The sequence below is a fragment of the Etheostoma spectabile genome, unplaced genomic scaffold (assembly GCF_008692095.1).
Source record: "Etheostoma spectabile isolate EspeVRDwgs_2016 unplaced genomic scaffold, UIUC_Espe_1.0 scaffold00019350, whole genome shotgun sequence".
NCBI lineage: Eukaryota > Metazoa > Chordata > Actinopteri > Perciformes > Percidae > Etheostoma > Etheostoma spectabile.
Genome location: NW_022604839.1, coordinates 1,661 through 21,885, shown reverse-complemented (window position 1 = coordinate 21,885; position 20,225 = coordinate 1,661). Strand labels below are relative to the sequence as shown.

The 20,225-nt window shown below is 38.7% G+C and overlaps 2 non-coding genes and 1 pseudogene across 2 annotated transcripts; 2 read left to right on the top strand and 1 right to left on the bottom strand.

Moving 5' to 3' along the window:
* Positions 1 to 7,953: 7,953 nt before the first annotated feature.
* trnay-aua (transfer RNA tyrosine (anticodon AUA)) lies at positions 7,954 to 8,025 on the top strand. Its single transcript has one exon. It is a non-coding gene; the product is annotated as a tRNA-Tyr (tRNA).
* A 1,545-nt stretch (positions 8,026 to 9,570) lies between these two features.
* Positions 9,571 to 9,642, top strand: trnae-uuc (transfer RNA glutamic acid (anticodon UUC)). The gene has a single exon. It is a non-coding gene; the product is annotated as a tRNA-Glu (tRNA).
* A 1,965-nt stretch (positions 9,643 to 11,607) lies between these two features.
* LOC116684607 (uromodulin-like) lies at positions 11,608 to 14,474 on the bottom strand (annotated as a pseudogene).
* Between the last annotated feature and the right edge of the window lie 5,751 nt (positions 14,475 to 20,225).

The following is a 20,225-nucleotide window of genomic DNA, read 5'->3' as shown; positions in this document are numbered from 1 at the left end:
ATCTCCCCAACAAACTCAATATGAGGGCGTTTGTGCCAGGCAAAATAGCTTCGGCTTAGCGCAACACATGCACTTTGAAGTATGTTTTTTCAAGTGATTCAAGTTCTGAATCGAGAGGGTACATGTAGAATCTTCCCTGTGTCCAACAGAAGATACAATATAATAACACTTGGGAAAGGCAGTTCAATATTGGGGTCAGCCAACAGCACACAAACTGTAAAATTTACATTCAAAGCTTATTCTTCAAAAATGTCTAGTGACCATGAATATTTAAACAAACTAACAGACAAACAACCTCATTTCATCATGATTACCGCTACCAGTGGCGGCTGAAGCTGGACGGGCGGTCCAGCGTCCTGCCTGAAAGTGGCGACTGAAGCTGGACGGGTGGTCCTGCAGCCTGGACGAAAAAATGAAGAGAAAAAAAATCCAGGAAATCACATTATAGGATTTTTAAAGAATTTATTTGTAAATCATGGTGGAAAATAAGTATTTGGTCACCCACAAACAAGCAAGATTTCTGGCTCTCAGACCTGTAACTTCTTCTTCAAGAAGCTGTTATGTCCACCACTTCTTACCTGTATTAAGGGCACCTGTTTGAACTCGTTATCTGTAGAAATAGACACCTGTCCACAACCTCAAACAGTCAGACTCCAAACAAAAACCATGGCCAAGACCAAAGAGCTGTACAAGTGTACCTATGATGAACATTACAGACTTCTCCTTTCTAAGTAGGACAACTTGCACAATCCGTGGCTGACTAAATACTTTTTTGACTGTACAATTTCCAGATCCACCTGATCCGAAGTAATTTCGGCTTAAATCTTACATGGTGTTACAGGTACATGGTAACCTTAAGTATTCTACTGAAAATCCTCACACACATTGCATACTGTGGACGAATATAAGTTGGACCGACGCAAGGCATTATGGAGATGGATTTCCCTGGGCACTTAGTGTTCAGGTTCAGAGGCATGACCATTCTTTGGCCATTACTCTGCACAACTAAAAACTCTGCTGCATGTGCAAATCTTGAAACGTGTCCTCAGGACTTGAAGAAATTCATCTTCCTGTAAATCCAGGGGTACAACGACCCGGCGAGGTTCAGTGGCATCTGACAAAGCATCAAATAAAAGTATTACCTTTGTCAATAGCACAATCATTCCAAGGCTAAATGCATTCAGTAATATCTGCAGGTTGCTGCTTTGTACGTAGTGACGTGCAATGACAAAGTGAAATCTAATATCAAATGAGTTCCGTGATGCGGTAATTATTTATTTAAATAACACATACAGTGGTAGATGAAGTGAAGAACCCATGCATAAAGGGTAAGCCTAAACAATACAGACCAAGATGCCATGCTAACAGGATAGACTTGACCATACGTGAAGTGATCTCTGATCAGAATGCTGAAGCAGTGCAACTTTAAAAGTTATTTTGTCGCCTCGCTAAGCTCCTTCGTCGACGGCGTAATGGTCCACTGCTTTCCAAATTCTAAACATCTGTAATCTGCATTATGAATTATTTGCATTACTTCAGTTTCTTTGCATTGAAAAGAAATAATTTAAAAAAATATATATAATTCACAATGCACCATCAAATGTTGAAACATTTTCATGGATAATGAAAGTAGTTATTAAAACTGTTCCAAGCATTTGCCCATGTCTTAACTAAGTGGTTTCCTTGGATTCATACTGCGAGTCAGCTCTAGAGCAGGCAAAAAAAAGTGTAGCACTACTGCACTCCATATATATTCGAGCATTTCCAAATTCACCTGTCACAACAACCAAAGCATTTCAGGTGACGTTTTTTATCTTCATACTTTCTGTAGACAAAAAAAAACATAATCACTCTGTCACATCTGGTCTTAGTCATAAGGGGTCACATATCTGACAACAGCTGTCAAAATATGTGACCCCTTTTTTGTCTATACATAAGTATGAAAGATAAATACGTCACCTGAATGGTTTGGTTGTTGTGACAGGGGAATTTTGGAAATGTTCAAATATATATATGAATTTATTTATGAGGCAATTCACAATGAGTTCACAATCAAATTATTACTTGGTTATGGATCATTTCCTCCCACAGCTCTTGTAGATTAGGGACCAGCCTCATGCTTTATTTCAACCGCATCCTCATGATTAAGTCTACTCTGTGATGTTATTAGTGGCCAACAGAATAAACACGCACACACACAACTAAAATACATACACCATACACCACACACACACATACACACACACACACACACACACACACATGAATACACACACACACAAAAATACATACAACACACACACACACACCCACACACACATATATACAGAGAAATACCCACACAAAATACATACACACACATAAACACACATACACACATAAACACACATACACATTCACATGGATACCACACAAATACACAAACGGACACACACACCACACACAAACATAACACACACACACACACACAAAATACCACACCACACACATAAACACACACACACCCTCCCCAAGCCCGGTGATTATTTTCGGTGCTTTATTTGCTTTTTTACATTAAAAGTTCTCTTTATTGCTTTTTTTTACCTTTTATTGTCGTTTTTCTTTCCAACATGTTGGTGCTTATTCTATGATGAACCTTTAGACAAACGTTAATGAGACAAACACTAATGAGCATAATGAAGTAATAAAGCAGCTGAGGGGGAACGTTGAGGCTGCAGTGAGCAGCCTGACCAGCAGAGGGCAGCGTGACTCTTCCTGTCGTCCCGTCTCTGCTTCCTTGTAAGTCTAATTAAGTTGCATAACAGTGAAACCCATAAATAAAGACCTTATATGAATGAAGTAAATACAGCAACAAAACCAACTGTCACACCAAACTCCATGTAATAATCCCTACTTTTATCATCGTAAAAACACTTCATTAAAAGTGGACAGAAACTAAATAAATCTACCAAAAGCCGTCTTGGTTCATCTTTCCACTGTTCCCACAATCACCACTCTGGTCTGGTTGGAATAAACTCTTAATACACCCATTTACATGTGGAGATATGCTTCTCTATACACGCTAAAAGCAGTGATTATTTACATGGAGTCTGGTGGAGATATGCTTCTCTATACATGCTAAAAGTAGTGATTATTTACATGGAGTCTGGTGGAGATATGCTGCTCTATACACGCTAAAAGTAGTGATTATTTACATGGAGTCTGGTGGAGATATGCTGCTCTATACACGCTAAAAGTAGTGATTATTTACATGGAGTCTGGTGGAGATATGCTGCTCTATACACACTAAAAGTAGTGATTTTTACATGGAGTCTGGTGGAGATATGCTGCTCTATACATGCTAAAAGTAGTGATTATTTACATGGAGTCTGGTGGAGAATGCTGCTCTACACACGCTAAAAGTAGTGATTATTTACATGGAGTCTGGTGGAGATATGCTGCTCTATAACACTAAAAGTAGTGATTATTACATGGAGTCTGGTGGAGATATGCTGCTCTATACATGCTAAAAGTAGTGATTATTTACATGGAGTCTGGTGGAGAAATGCTGCTCTACACACGCTAAAAGTAGTGATTATTTACATAGAGTCTGGCGAAGATATGCTACTCTAAACACGCTAAATAGTGATTATTTACATGGAGTCTGGTGGAGATATGCTGCTCTGTACACACAAAAGTAGTGATTATTTACATGGAGTCGTGGAGATATGCTGCTCTGTACACACTAAAAGTAGTGATTATTTTCATGTAGTCTGGTGGAGATATGCTGCTCTACACACACTAAAAGTAGTGATTATTTACAAAGAGTCTGGTGGAGATATGCTGCTCTATACATGCTAAAAGTAGTGATTATTTACATGGAGTCTGGTGGAGAAATGCTACTCTATAATGCTAAAAGTAGTGATTATTTACATGGAGTCTGGAGGAGATATGCTGCTCTATACATGCTAAAAGTAGTGATTACTTACAGGGAGTCTGGTGGTGATATGCGCTCTCTACACGCTAAAAGTAGTGATTATTTACATGGAGTCTGGTGGAGATATGCTGCTCTATACATGCTAAAAGTAGTGATTATTTACATGGAGTCTGGTGGAGAAATGCTGCTCTACACACGCTAAAAGTAGTGTTATTTACATAGAGTCTGGCGAAGATATGCTACTCTAACACGCTAAAAGTAGTGATTATTTACATAGAGTCTGGTGGAGATATGCTGCTCTGTACACACTAAAAGTAGTGATTATTTACATGGAGTCTGGTGGAGATATGCTGCTCTGTACACACTAAAAGTAGTGATTATTTTCATGTAGTCTGGTGGAGATGTGCTGCTCTACACATGCTAAAAGTAGTGATTATTTACAAAGAGTCTGGTGGAGATATGCTGCTCTATACATGCTAAAAGTAGTGATTATTTACATGGAGTCTGGTGGAGAAATGCTACTCTATACATGCTAAAAGTAGTGATTATTTACATGGAGTCTGGTGGAGATATGCTACTCTATACATGCTAAAAGTAGTGATTATTTACAGGGAGTCTGGTGGAAATATGCTGCTCTATACACGCTGAAAGTACCCTGCACTAATCAATTATTGTTGTTGGTAGTGATGGCCAAACGAAGCTTCATGAACCAGTGTCTTTATTTTCTGAGCCCACTAGATGGCGCTCTTGGTTTTAAGAAAAAGGCCTAAGGCATTCTAATTCAATATGTTCTCAACCAATTCTGGAACAGAGAGCGCCATCTAGTGGGCTCAGAAAATAAAGACACTGGTTCATGAAGCTTCATTCGACCATCACTAGTTGTTGGACTCTTTCAGAGAGATTATACATGTGTGGCATATGTGGCTTTAAACAATAATGTCAACTTCCAACATAGACAACTAAAGTTATTGTTATTGTCAGACGTCACCAGCTAGAAGAAGCTCTGCAGAACAACTAGAGATGAAAACATGAAGAATGTCTCAGGTGCTACAGCAGGCCGTTTAACATTTAATCAAACCACACTCCTATCTGTAATTACATTTTAGATATTAATAATAGCATTTCTCCTGGTCAAAGTGATATTCTAACTAGTCAGAATGGTAATTAAAGATATGGACAATAACATTCTTACTTGTAGAAATCTTTTCAATATCTACAACTTTAATCAGTCAAAACTACATTTAAATCCTTAAATAGTACAAGTGGCTGTTTAATATTTATGGCTAGACTGGATATTTATTGCAGATATCTGTATTTAATTCTTCCTAGTGAGAAAGAACTTTCTAGATATCTGAACTAGATTTTATTAGAATATGTCCCCATCCTGTTGTGTAGACCAGTTTTTACTAAGAACAGCAGTGCTGACAAAGCTCTGCTTACTGAACATGTCCTCCAGTCACTTTAGAATACGCTCAAAATTGGATTTATTCTTTCACTTCTTGACTTCATTCTCAAAAAACAACTTCTATCTCTGATTTATTCTTTTAATGTCTGGCACTAATACTGAAAGTTCAACTTTATTCTCAACAATAAAGATCATCCTCGACTGAAATCCAACTTGTGTGTAAACAAGTTCTCACTGCGTACTCAGCCTTGTGTTCAACACCTGCTTATTTCACCGTTTTTATTCTACAATCACATATTTACACATTCTTTGACTCATAAACCATCTTACAGAATTCATGAAACAACTAAAAAATGGCCAAGTGACCATATTATCCAAAAGACTTTTCACACAAGATAGAAAACATCCATTAACTTTTTCTACCCGTTATAACAAGGACACACACTGTGTTCTGGAGACATTATGGATGGACTAGGCCTCACTCTTAAATGAAGCTTCATGACACAATGAAATATTCAGCAAGATGTTTTCTGTGGCTGCACATCAAATACTAAGAAATGTGCATCTGATTACATAATCAACACATTAATTTGATGCATCATGACACACGTTATGTAGACGATATGTATTTAAACCTCTGTTAAACCCACAGACATTTATTATAATTTCCAGAAGAAATCAGTTTCTAAAGACCCAATTATGTCAAGATGACGTTTGATTCATTTGCAAATAATTACTGATCATTTACAGGTTTTTACAATTGCTCTGACAGATTTTTCAATACTTTAACAATTTTCCAAAACTCTTAACACAGTTAGCACTACATCCGCATGTGTGAGCTATACTATTAACACATTTCTTGCTGCTTTAACACATAATGCATACAATTAACACAATTTAAAATGCTTAAACTCCTTTTACACACAAGCTCAAACAAGACCAAAACCAATAGACTTTTACTGCCATATTACCAATGCTTTAACACTGTATGTCAGAACAGATACCCCATGTTCTAAACCTAACCTTGAAGATAAAGTCAAAGTGAACAACTATTCATATTGTGAATTGAAAAACAATACATTCCCTGTATTTATTCCATTGCTAATGAGAAACAGCTTATTGAGTTATGCAATTGATGAAATCACAGCTGATTCCCATCTAGGAAGCACACTGTGTTGAGGTTCTTTCAATCACATGATCATATGTTCTAAAAGAGGACTCTTTGGGCTGGTCCTGGGTGGAAAAGGAACAATTTAAAGCAACACAAAGAAAGAAGGGAAGAAATGCCTGCACGAGGGCGAGGAAGACGATTACCAGGACAAGGGAGAAGAGTTAGAATGCGTGGTGGCGCTCAAAGAAGGACCAGTGCTAGGGTAACTGATCAGATAAGACCTGCTACCATCGACCATGTCATAAACCACGGGCTATCATACAGAGAGGCTGGTGAACGAGTACAGCCAAACATCAGCCGGGACACAGTGGCATCTACTGTCCGTGTTTCCAGAGAAACCAACAGGTAGGATATTGCTTCTCCTACATCAAAGTGTAAATACTGTAAAATTACCATTTACAGTATTAGAGTGACTTTATGCCTGGACATTCAGGCCAGAGTTGTAGAGGACAACCTTGTCTTTGGGAACATTGCAGCAATCGGCATAACATCCATTTATCGGACTCTAGCTAAACACAGAGTCCGCATGAAACCACTATACAAAGTTCCTTTTGAAAGGAACAGTGAACGCATCAAAGAACTCCGTCACCAATACGTCCAGGTAAGGTTATGCAATACAGTCATTACTGTAAACTACTCTATAAACCTGGAGTACATGAGGACATACAGTAGATATACAGTACAGCACAGCAGTTACATACACTGTGTCTAATTACTTTCAGAGAGTCATGGAGTTGGAGGCCAATCAAGTCCCACGTGAAATTCTCTATGAAAACGATTTTGGCTTCAACTTGGCGAAAAGGCGTCGCCGTGGGAGAAACATAATTGGAAAAAGGGCCACAGTTACCGTGCCGGGCCAGAGAGGAGCTAACATCACCATGTGCGCTGCAATCTCGAACAATGGTGCACTCCTGCATAACTCTGAGATTGGCCCTTACAACACCGACCGCCTTCTTCTGTTTTTAGAAGACCTGCACCAAAGACTGGTGCCAGAGGTAGAAAGGGGGCAGGTGGGAGACCACTTGCCAATACAAGTGATCACATGGGACAATGTTGCATTCCACCATTCCCATCCAATCACAGCCTGGTTTGACTTTTTTTAAATTATTATTCTGGTGTTCTTTCTGTTTGTATAACTTGCAGTAATGTCCTTCTGCAAATAAAGTCTTTACTGCAGCAATTCTGTCTCTGTCTTTTTTTTCATAAACTGTAGATTCTATAAAGCTACTCTGAGATGGTCATTCATTTGTTGTATGAATTTCTTCAACAAAAGAAATAAAATGCATGTGCAAAACACAACCTTGTTAAATGTATTGAAAAATCTGTCATAGCAATTGTAAAAACTGTAACTCCCTTTCCAACAGTAGATGATTTGATACTTTCTCAGACTGTGAAAGTAACCACGTGGTGGAGGCCCAGCCATTGTTTGCTGCACCATAATCATATCCACATAGAGTGTGTGGGGGTATAGCTCAGTGGTAGAGCATTTGACTATAGATCAAGAGATCCCCAGTTCAAATCTGGGTGCCCCTGCAATGATGTGTGTAGGTTATTGTCTTTATGATAGTTTCATTGATTCCTACCTGCCAGCATCAAGGTTGTCGTTTGTATAGGGTGTATTGGTGAGCCGAGCTGGAAGAGGGCTGGTTCAGGTTAGTTAAACAATTAACAGCTTAAAATTAAGGCAGAAGCATAATCTATAAAAGTGTGTGTGGACATTTAAGCAATGCACAATGGTGCAAAATAATCCTTTAATTCCCACATAAAGCAAATTTCAAGGATCGCAAGGACTGTTGCTTGCTCTGAAGGAAACTACTAGAACTGTGGGTCCTTGTAAATTCTGGAGTGTGGTCTAGACCTACTCTATCTGTAACGTGTCTCAAGATAACTCTTGTTATGATTGATACTATATAAAATTGAAATGGAATTGAATACCTGCTGCTGTACAAGTTGCTGATCTTCAGGTCATTAGATGGTCAGTTAGCTCCATCTAGTGGACAGATAGTAGAACTCCATCATCTGATGGGGGACTGCTCTCCCACTGACTGGCTCTGGGAACAGGTTGGACTGGTTCTGACGTCTCTCTGACTCTGAAGTTGACATACTGGAAGTGGCTATGTTTAATCGGATGCTCTCCAGTTATTGTTGTTTGGTGATAACATTATATTTTCCTACTTTGGCGACTTTTCATTTCATATTCTTTGTCTGACATTTTCTATCCCTGTTTTGTATTCTGTGACTGCATGTGGTTTAATCTGTTGGAGTTTCTTCAGACTAAACAAAGACACTGATGATGTCATCCAAAAGACACATAAGGACAGCACCTGTTTCCAGAGGACACTAAGAATGACGGAGCAGCAGAAACAGAGCAGCTCAATAGCAACAGCTGATTTATTCATCTGACTCGTAGAATAACGCCAATGATTGACTTGTTTTAATGCCTGGGATGTGGAACAGCTCCATGCTGACTACCTGAAATAAAACAAGGCCACATGCTGATTATTGGGGACTTGATTTGATGGATTTATTCTTCCTGTTGTGTCTCTGTTTAAACTCCTAATTTAAAGGTAAAATCAGCGTCCACTAAAGGTTGTGTTGTTGCTGCTGACAGACTCAGATCATTATTCTAAGTGTGTGACAACATTATGGGATGGATCCCTACAGAGATAGACCTTTTAGTTAAAGAGGAACATCCTTTTAGTTTAGATCCTTTAGTTTCCAACCAGACCAGAGTGGTGATTGTAGGAACAGTGGAAAGATGAACCAAGACGGCTTTTCATAAATATATATTTTCTTTTTCTGTTGACTATAGTTGTGTTTGTTATTAACGTAAATCAACCTGTCAACATTTCTATTCATCATAAAGTTCCGACCCTAAGTTTTTTAACGCCAGTTAAACGGCCGCTCTGCTCTGCTCCGTGCCCCCGCTGTCCGGTAATAGTTAAAGCAGATAAAAACCTAAAGAACACTCAAAAGCTTCAAGATAAAACTTTCTTAAGAAGCTTCTTCATTCATGTTCAAGAGAAGGCCAGTTTCCAGCCAGACTATGAATTGATTCATGAAATAATGTGCAATCAGTCCCATATGGTCTAGTGGTTAGGATTCCTGGTTTTCACCCAGGTGGCCCGGGTTCAACTCCCGGTATGGGAATTGCTAACTGCCCAATGAAGGTCTGTAGTAAGATCTGGTTTAATGGTCCTGTATTAATTATATATATAGACAAAATCTATGTCTCTAAAATCAAATATTGGCCAGTAATTTTTACTTTTTAATCTGTGTTGTGATTGTTGTTGCCTTTGATATCGCACATGTGGACATTATAAAGAAACTGCAAACCCTTGCAACACTCTGAAAGGTTCCATGGTGTAACGGTTAGCACTCTGGACTCTGAATCCAGCAATCTGAGTTCAAATCTCAGTGGAACCTGTTTTTAAGCCACAGCAAAGGGTAAAAAGATCATCCTATCAACTTTCCACATCTAGTTTAAAGTGAGCTTACAGGTTTTATGTCCTTGGCCATTTAGACTGCAACAGTATGTTGGTGGGGGCATGTTGAGGAGTCACCTGGTTGTTAATGTAACTTGAAGGAGCTCCACTTTGATAGTATGACTGGAAGTGATAGGCTTTGAGTTACATGGGATACACACTTTGCATTCAGTCTCGTAATCACCATAAAAATTAGGGATCACTGAAATCTGAACTTGTGTTGCTGCAGTCAGAGTAGACAGTGCTCATCCTCAATGGTCAGTATAGTTCATCAGAACTGCTTGTTGAATGGTCTATTAGCTTTAGAACCCCCTTTCCCCACAGCTTTCAACTGTCAGATATGGGTGGGGGAGTGGGCTCTGTGTCCAAACCTTTCTGTGTAAAAAGAAAATACTAAAGAAGTCTCTTGGATGAGGGACAAAACTTCTGTGGAGCACCTTTAACCAAGTCCTGTTGCCATTGACCTATTGTGGACTTTGGGGTAATAGCATGGATCAGGAACCAAAACGGACACACCTGGACTCAACATCCAGTGCAATGTATGCCATTTTCAAGCACATTGCCACCCTGGTGACTTTCTTCCATGCCTCCATGAACGCCCATATATTTGGGCTGACAGTTAGAAACCTTCCCTTGTTAACTATGACATGGACGACTAAGAACCTACTATATCATGACATGTTTATTCACTATTATAATTTTTGAGACAGGTCCTACTGAATATCTGTTAAATCAGTCAGGAGGCCGAGCGGTCCAAGGCGCTGCGTTCAGGTCGCAGTCTCCACTGGAGGCGTGGTTTCAAATCCCACTTCTGATAACTAGTGTTCTCATCTGGAACTAATGTCTGAGACATGATATTGGGAATAAATAATTAGCTGTATCATACAAATAAATCGTAAAAAAAATCATACATTGTGATTCTAGATTTTGTTTTTAGATTATCTCTCTCACAGTGGACATGCACCTACGATGACAATTTCAGACCCTCCATGATTTCTAAGTTGGAGAACTTGCAAAATAACAGGGTGTTCAAATGGGTGTTATTTTCCTCACTGTATGTATATGTATGTATGTATATATTAAATGTATATATGTATATATGTGTATGTATATGTATATAGGAAGAGTTAGGGGTTCACCACAGTCATTATAGTTAATCTGCTGTCCACCGTAGCTGTGCCAAATATAAAGGCAATGCATCAAATAATTGTTGAGAACCTTCAGTCTGGTAATGTGCCATGGTTTCCATTTTAACATTTATTTGTGAACTAATGCATATTCCATTCAAGGTATAGAGTTATTTTCTGCCACATACACACATATCAGTTGCACAGTTTATACCACAATTTGAACAACTTGTCATTGGATCTGAACAATAATCAATGCATTTAAAAATAGACTTAGTCATTTACATGAAATACAGTTACATCAGGGCTGTAGTGGTAATTCACACAGAGAAGAAGAAAAGTATTGGGACTTTCACTTTCATTATAACCTTTTTCAATAACCCAACCTTAACAAAGTTTTTAGAATTGAAAACACCAGTTTTTATAATCTTATGTCTTATGAACAAAACATATCTTAAAAACAAAATAATATCACAATATGAAATATGTTTGTATTATTACTGTTACCAGCTCACTCAGGTGACTTGTCCCCTAAATATAAAGAAAGAGAATGCATGGTTATTGATTCATTATAGTTCATTATGTTCAGGCATCATCCCTGAGACCAAATTGTAACTCATACTCACACATGATTGGTCCAATGCTGAGGGTACTCAGACGATCAGAGTTGGAAACAGAGCGATAGGTCCTACTTGTGCAAGGCTACGTGGTAGAGAGAGGGTGGGAAAAATACACTCAAACCCAGTGTTTATTGATTATAGATTGGAGCTATTGATAAAGTGAAAGGTGTGACTTACAGGAACACAAGAGAAGCTCGTCCGTTCGCACAGGCTGAGGCTGCAATGAAGGTAACGTCCCTATAATCATTGTGGAGCAGGGCAGAGAAACGAGCATGGAGGATGAGCCGCTCTCAATCACTGACACTTGTTGCGGTCAGTGGGACATCTGGGAGAGAGGATGGAGCAATGTCACCATACATAAACTTTTTCCCCATTTCCATCATAACTGCACAAACTATCTGCTGATGCTCAAGAGAGATACTAACTTGTTCTGGATGAGAGGGTGTTGGATGGAATCGTCAGGGTTTGATGATTGAGTGGCGTAGCAGTCCTCCAGAACAACTGCAAAGCTTGAATCTCTCTCCTCCACAGAGACGCCCACATACAATGGCGAGCCCACTGGCAGGGTGACCCGGCCTGCTGGATAAGTCTCGGTGTAGTGTGAGGTGCGGAACAGAGACATGGAGGCTCTGGCTTTGGTACCTGAGCCTGAAATGCCGCCTGCCAGCCTGACAAGAAAAATATGTTTTTTTGGTATGGCAAGTCTTTTTTCCAAGTTGTTTTTTTCTTTTCCGTTTATTTTATCTTGTTAATTGTATATTCCTTCCTGTAGTCTATTCATATACAAACAACATGCATCAACATGCACATGTTTTTTCAATGTATAACAGCTAGAAAGTATAACCATCACTCAGGCTTTTTTAGGTAAATCCGTGCTGATCTCCAGCTTCTGGTGTTCCCGTGGTGCAATATCAATAAATCCATAACTTACTAAGTACAGAACAAACTGAAGTTAGATATACAGTAGTCATTTTTCTTCTGGGGTTAAGTTCTACCTGCTGACATTTGTTTTGTAACTGTCTGTGTGTGGTGATGATTGTTGTGGCTTGGATGACTCGTTAAGACACTGTGGCATACAGCAATGTATGCTAAAATGAAAAACAGGTATGTCTTTATTTATAATTAAATTTTACATATACTATAATTAATATATACTACAATCACAGCAAAACAATTATACACCTAGGAGCTTGCTTATTTTTTCAACTGTTCACATTTAACAAAAGGCTACTCACGCCAGAAATGGTCCGATAGCCACATTGAGGCTGGTGTCTGTGTCCAGGGGATACACGCAGGAGAAGGGAAGACTCACAGGACTGATGAAGGACGTGTTGTTCATTGGGTAGATGAATAAAATATTGGAGTAGACGGCATGTGTGCTGTTGGTCTGAAAGACGAGGATGGTTAAATGTTTATGGCCTGTGAGGATGTGCTATGTAGTACAAGCAGCAGGACCAAGTTGTAATGAAATTGTCAGAAAACAGTAAGTCTTTACCCTCAATGTGTTTCCACAGGCACCTGCTGTTGCTTCCACTTCATACCACACTAAACCATCATGCACTCTGACCCAGGAGCAGTTGTAGGATGCCAGATTGCCAGAGAATGGGTTCAAACCAGAGGATGTAAGGCGAGCCAAATCAAGGCCCACTTGGAGTTTATCTCGGTCACAAATAAACTGAGAAGGCTGTAGTGGGTGAACTGAAGAAAAAGATGTAAGGTCGCCAAAATAAAAGTGTGAGAGGAAGGAGATAAGATGATAATATTATATACAAGAGAAGATCATCATGAGAATCTTCAATAACCGAAGATTCTGTCCATCATGGTAGACTTCCACTCTGCCAGAGCACCGTTTGTCAGAGTTGACCAGCCTCACTGGTGAACCAGCTAACAGATACACATGCAACATAATATTGTTGATATGAGACCCACGATGAAAGATGGACTTCTTGAAGACGATGGTATCTTTGAAAAACTACATACAACAGCTATTTTAGGCTACAGAGCATGCAAGTCATAAAGAGAACTATAAGCACATATTTCATATTTCTGTAACAAGTGGTTACTAAAATCCTCTCATCTGCTAAATGGTACACCATAGACAGCATGTTACACAGTGAGACTTCATTGCCTTTAGTTGTACACATTTGTATTTACCTTCGCAGACCACACCAGCATCCTCATGTGATTACAGTCGTGGGATCCAACCTTGTGTCTGCACTCGCTGAACTTTGATTCGCTGCCTGTGCATGTGACATCATCCAACCAGATGGGCCCACTGCCCTGTCCAAAGCGTGCACTGTGTGGTGCTGACATGGCCCTGCCACAGCCAGCTGTCTACACACCACCTGAGCATCAACCAGGTCCCAGAAATCGTCACAAACCGTCCCCCACTGTCCTCGTAGGAAGATCTCTACTCTGCCAGAACAGGAGCTGTTTCCTCCATTGGCCAGATGGACCTGCCCCTCAACTGCTCTGCTGTTGCCTGCAGTTGGGTTTGTAGTTTCCACTTGACCGGTGGTGAAGTTCTTAGGTGGTGGACGAGGTTGTGATGGTAAAACTGTGCTGTTGGGTTCTGGTTGAACTGAAAGAAAAGTCTCTGTGAACTCACATGACAACTACAGCCTTTACTGCCATCAGCATTACAGTATTTAGAGAAGGCTTAACTTTCTTATAACCAGTAGGCAATTTGAGGGAATATGCCCATCCCCCTGTTAGCAAAATGACCCAAATGCCCCTTGTTTACCTGTCATCCCCACGCTCCATCCCTAGTAGCAGACAAATGTCAGGGGCAGAGGGGTTGTTGAGATGAATGTGTTAGTTTAGTCTTCCTGACGCATTGATCGTTTATCTGACTGAGGATTGTGCAAGGTAGAATCTATGGCCACGACCATGGCTCTAAGACAGCTAGAATGTTTCATTTTATGTCATGGTGCTGTCATAAAAATGGCATCTTAATATTTAAGTAAATGTATAATGAAATCTCTTCAGTTAATCACCAGAATAGAAACATGCAACGTTGAAAGTACCCACAATAAAAATCTATTTACATTAAGGTTGTGGTCTTTTCAAAAGGGAAAGTACAATTACACAGTAAATATGTGTTATAATAAAATGACATTGTTTTCCGCTTATGCCTTGAAGACATTTGTATAATCTGTTGAATGCCCATCCCCAAGTTCTACCCTATATGGTGGTCTTTCATTGAATAATTAGAAGAGAGAGGTGTCAATCTGGAAAAATTGTATTTGACTGTATTTAAAAGTAACATGTTTACCCCAAGATGTAAGACTGTTTATCTGAAACGCCTTCTGAAAAACTCAGAATGAGGAGCCACAACAACCCCCGGGCACCCCCATTATGGACCACATCCACAGCAACTTGCTGGAAAAGACAAAAGAGATGTCTAAAACCATATTTTCAAATGATGCAGCCATGCTCTACTTTGTCAGTATTTGTACTCACATTAGAAAGACTGTGTCAGACTCCAGAAGTTGGTGAAAAGTTGAAAGTGAAACTCTCCCAGCAAATGAAAGGATTTATAGGTCGGTTGTGTGTGTTCAAAGGACCATACAAAGCAATGACTGGTCAAACACATAAAAGGGTCAGTGTGAGTACTGATTACATCAAAAGAGTTACTTTTTAATCAAAACAAGACAAAATTAAGATAAAATCAATACATTTTATGGTAGGCTACCATAATCAATCTCAGGTTAGTTGTAAAACATAATGGAGACATTTTGATCTTGATAAGTTTGTACATGCTAACATTATTGTGTCTTGGCAAGCCCATTCATGACCACCTTTTGTCAACAGTAGTGATTGAAATATCAGAGAGTACATCGAGTTAATTACGGATCTTGTAAAAAAGTATTTTGACCAAATAATCTTGACTCAAGGTCTACTTACTTGCTTTTTTTGACCAGGTGGACAATGACTTAAAATCAGTTTTTCAAATAAAACTCGAAGAAGAAGTATGGACATGCAGCCATAAAGGGATTCCCTTGATGTAACATCAGGTGAATCTTGTCGTCATGCCTGACATGAACTGGCACTGTCCATCTCATAAAGTCATTATTACTGTATAGCATGCATGTGTTGGACCCCATTTCATGTTTCTACATTATGTATTTCTCTGACTATGATAAGTTTTTTTTTTTTCATCAAACAGGTTTCTTGTACCGCACAGAGTACAGAGTACTCTAGAAGTACTCTAGAAATCGATGGCCTTTCTCACAATCTCAATTTGATTTATTGTGTTCTATTACACAAGTGTGTTACTTCTTATAATTATTTACTGGAATCATTGTGGCCCTTCCCTTTATTCTTTGTCTAACATATTTCTAAACTCACTTCTCCTTTAGTGTTTCATTACTCCAAGGACAAATTTGACACAGTTCTTTGTTCTATACAAGACAAGAGTGCTGATAATATTTTACATATGGCACTTTATGCCAGTAAGTATATGTGCACTAGCAGTATGCTACAAATCAATCAACAGTCCTTGAAAGTTGGGCCTCATTAAAAAAGGAAGCTTAACACAGCTTTCAGTCACACAGGTAGAAACATCACTAAGAAAGCATATTTGGTTTGTTTACCTCTCAGAATGTATCTGATACTAGCTATTAGTAGTGTAGTGACTATGACCAATACTTAGTTGCTAATTTGGATTATTGTTTCTAACAATTATTGTTTCTAACGTGTGCTCAGAATAACAATGTCCAGTCCTTTTCAGTAGTTTGAATTTAAGGCTTTATTTTCTGTAGCCTTACAACGTCCACTTAACTCTAATAAAGTCCTAAAACCACAACATAATCCGAGCAAAGATAAAACTGCTTTGCTACTTTGCATCAATAGAGGAACTTAAATTACCCAAGACCAGCCTTGGCCTTGACAAAACAATGCAATACATTGCCCCCTGTGGCTTGGAGGAAACCCACTAGTATGGCTCCTACAAGTAGAGTATTAGCTCAAACACTTCACTGATGAAATCAAATAATCTCTTGACCAGGGTCCTTGCTGTGTTATGGAAGTTTCTGTTGCAGAATTGTTTTTGAGAGTGAAACAAAAATTGGAGTGTTGAGAACTAAAACTAAATTTTGGTCTTTGTATTTTATTTATACCTGCAGGTATAAGGATAACAATTTCACACAGTACAGCAGCACAATGTAGAAAAGTCTTTCACGAGATATAAGAAAAACTGGGTTATATACTGTACATCCCAGAGCGTAATGAGCCCCCCTTTGTTAACATGACTCAGCATTTCTGATAGCCAATCTAAACACAGGAGACAGTCTGGTGCCACCCTGCTTCTTCCCGCTATGCACACCATTAAGCCAGAGGTTACAAATCTTGTAACACAACTGCCAAGGAGAGAAAGAATGTACAGGGAGAGATAGTTTACTGTGACCTTGTACTTTATCTATCCTATATAAAAAAAGTGACACAAAAGATTTCAAGCATATGAGAATCAACTATAAAAAGAAGCAAAACAGAAGATCATTATTCAAATGTAATTTTCCCATTGCAGCTGTGTCTCCTCTTTGGAGAGATCATATGCCACTCTAGTCACAAGGGATTTACAAGCAGAGGTCTTAAAGTCCCTGAAAACATGGTTTATTATTTATTATTTATTATTAAGTTTTAATGTTTCTTGATAACGTAAATATTATTGCATCATTTATACTAATTATTAACATGACAGATCATTCTGAACAAAATGGAATTATTTATTAGGAGTTAATGTCTTAATAGAAACCTTGAAAATCCATCTTTTCTTGCCTAAATTTTTACCCCCAAAGAAGTGATGAAGTTTCCACATACTTTTGACCTCTGGGATGACCCTGAGGTCATTGGGAAGTTAACACTCTCAATTGGTTTTTCTAGTGGCAGTGTGACACTAGGCCTTACTGACACAGAGCTAAACAGGTTAGAACAGAGAAATTCTATTTCCGTCCAAGTAAATCATATGTGAAATGATGAAAAAAGACTGATGTAAGCATATACATGGGTTACATACAAAAATAGTACCCTAGCCACATGTCTCAACTTAAAACAAAAAAATCCAGAAAAAATGACTTGGAATGAAATGGATTTTATATGAATTTATTTCTACAGATATCTGTGCGTTTTTCTCATTTCCTTTCAGAAAAAAGCCCAAAAAGTGCAAAATACAAAACTTCTCAAATTAAAAAACACAAAAATTAAAAAACACATCCACATCACTCACACACATTCTTGAAATACTACATGCATACATTTATAGGAATAAGTTATTAAAAATTGATGAAAAGGTGAAATGCCTAAGAAGGCCACATTTTTGCTTTGACACAGCTGGAGCCATCACAGGGTTAAATTTCTGGTCATGTTTGGGATCAATCAACTTGTCTTCTGATTGGCTACACAGGGAGGCTGGTTTTATAATGTTTGGCTCTAACTGGTTGAATAGCTGTCAATCTTTCCCAGGTCCCTTCTCTTTAAACACTGCGACTTGATTGGATTCCATAAGGGATAACTCAGGTTCCAGCTGACGGATTGGCTGAAAAAATGTCACTCAATTTCTTAGGCTTCGGGCTATTCTGCTGTGTAAAAAGATACAATGTGGCAGCTTCAGGACAGACGGCAGGAGCAATCAAAATCCAAAAATGATGGACTGTTCAGCTTTGTTTAAGAGGAAACTCGGCCAGATTTAAAAGATTGTGAGGGACCAGCTCGTTTTGGTTTAAAAGGATTGGATGTACTTATTCTTTGAACTGTTGGCTATGTAGGAAAAAAAAAGTTATTTATTTCTGTCAGAGTAAGAAAATATTTTGTCAATGTTTCGGGTCCTGTAATGTGACTTCTGACAGATACTGCTTCATTTGTTCTGTTGTTGTCTGCTGATATCAGACAGGGGGACTTACGTTCTGCTGTAAGAAATTTTCCTCGGGTAACATGCAGGAAACTCATCCACAAACAGCAGAACATGTACCTTCAAAAGACATTGATTATGCTAATGATTACATGCACTGTTGGCAGTGGTTGTTGTTTTTGTTTAGCATTGCAGAAATACAATTGTATTGTTCAAGTAGTTTTTGAGCTGAGCTAAAAAACAGCTTTAGTTGCTGGGTCCTGGGTCGGTAACATGTTTGTTAATGAACTTGCCCACATACACAGCAGAACAAATAGCAATATTAGTAATATGCAGACTATGATTATTCTTATGATGATGATGACATCTCACAAATGTGCATAGATGGTATTTTATTAGGATGAAATTGACAAAGGTTTGTGAAGAAGGGTAAGTGAATCAGACTTGTAGGAGGAAACCTCATAGATGAAAGTGAGATTCAGGATAAGATGGAAAAATGTTTTTGCATAAGGCCACTAAGAGCCTAGCAGGGTCTGAATGCTACTTTGCATTAAAAGTGTCCACATTTACCAAATGACACATAATGACAACATTCATGAACACTCAATGACTCCTTCATGTTCATGACAGGGGTCTTGTCATAATAAGATGGTGTCATGCCAGTCTTCTGCCACCCCTGTAATAAAGTGTACCCATAGTCTTTTATCTCAGAATATTTCTTACAACAACATTGCCCCAAAATAACTTGGATGCATGGATGTTTATGGAACACAAGTAACGTTCTTTAATGTGAAAAAAGCTGAAATCAAGAGAGGATGGCTTCTACAATGGAGAATGATCCTAAACACCGCAAAACCACGGTGGATTACATCAAGAGGCGTAAACTGAAGGTTTTTCCATGGCCTTCACAATCTCCTGACCTCAACATAATTGAAAGTCTATGGATAGACCTTAAAAGAGCAGTGGTGGACAGGCCCAGAAATCTCAAAGAACTGTAGACTTTTTGAAGGAAGAATGGGTGAAGATACCTCAAACAAGAATGGAAAGTTTCTTGGCGGGCTACAAGAAGCGATACAAGCTGTGACACTCACCAAAGGGGGCAGTACAAAGTATTAACTCTGCAGGGTGCCCAAACTTTCGCAGACCCATTTTTTTGTTTTCTGTTATTTTGAAAGTTAAATGATGGAAATAAAATCTAACTTTTTGTGACATATAATACGTATGTCTAATCTGTCATTAATGCCTTCTTCATGCAAATTAATGCAATTTTTACCTGGGTGCCCAAACTTTCAAACCCCACTGTATATAGATGGAGGCCTGAGAATGAGAAGAAGAAAGGAACTGCTGTAAAACAACCTTTGAAAATTTGCCATCAAACAAACCAATGACTAAATGCCTTTTTTGGCAGCTACATTGGAGCTCATAAACTGTTGGGCAACATCACAAACAACTGATCACATTTTCCCATGATTGCTAGACCCCTGTAATAAATTGGCATACAAAGTTATTACAAATCATCCTGAGGGAAAAAAGAATTTGGCAAGTACATCCAATAGTTGGACCATGAATGTTAGTAAACATTTTATGACATTGATCTAACAGATCAATAAATATCACTGATATATTTCAGTCGGGCCAAATTGGTAGACTAACC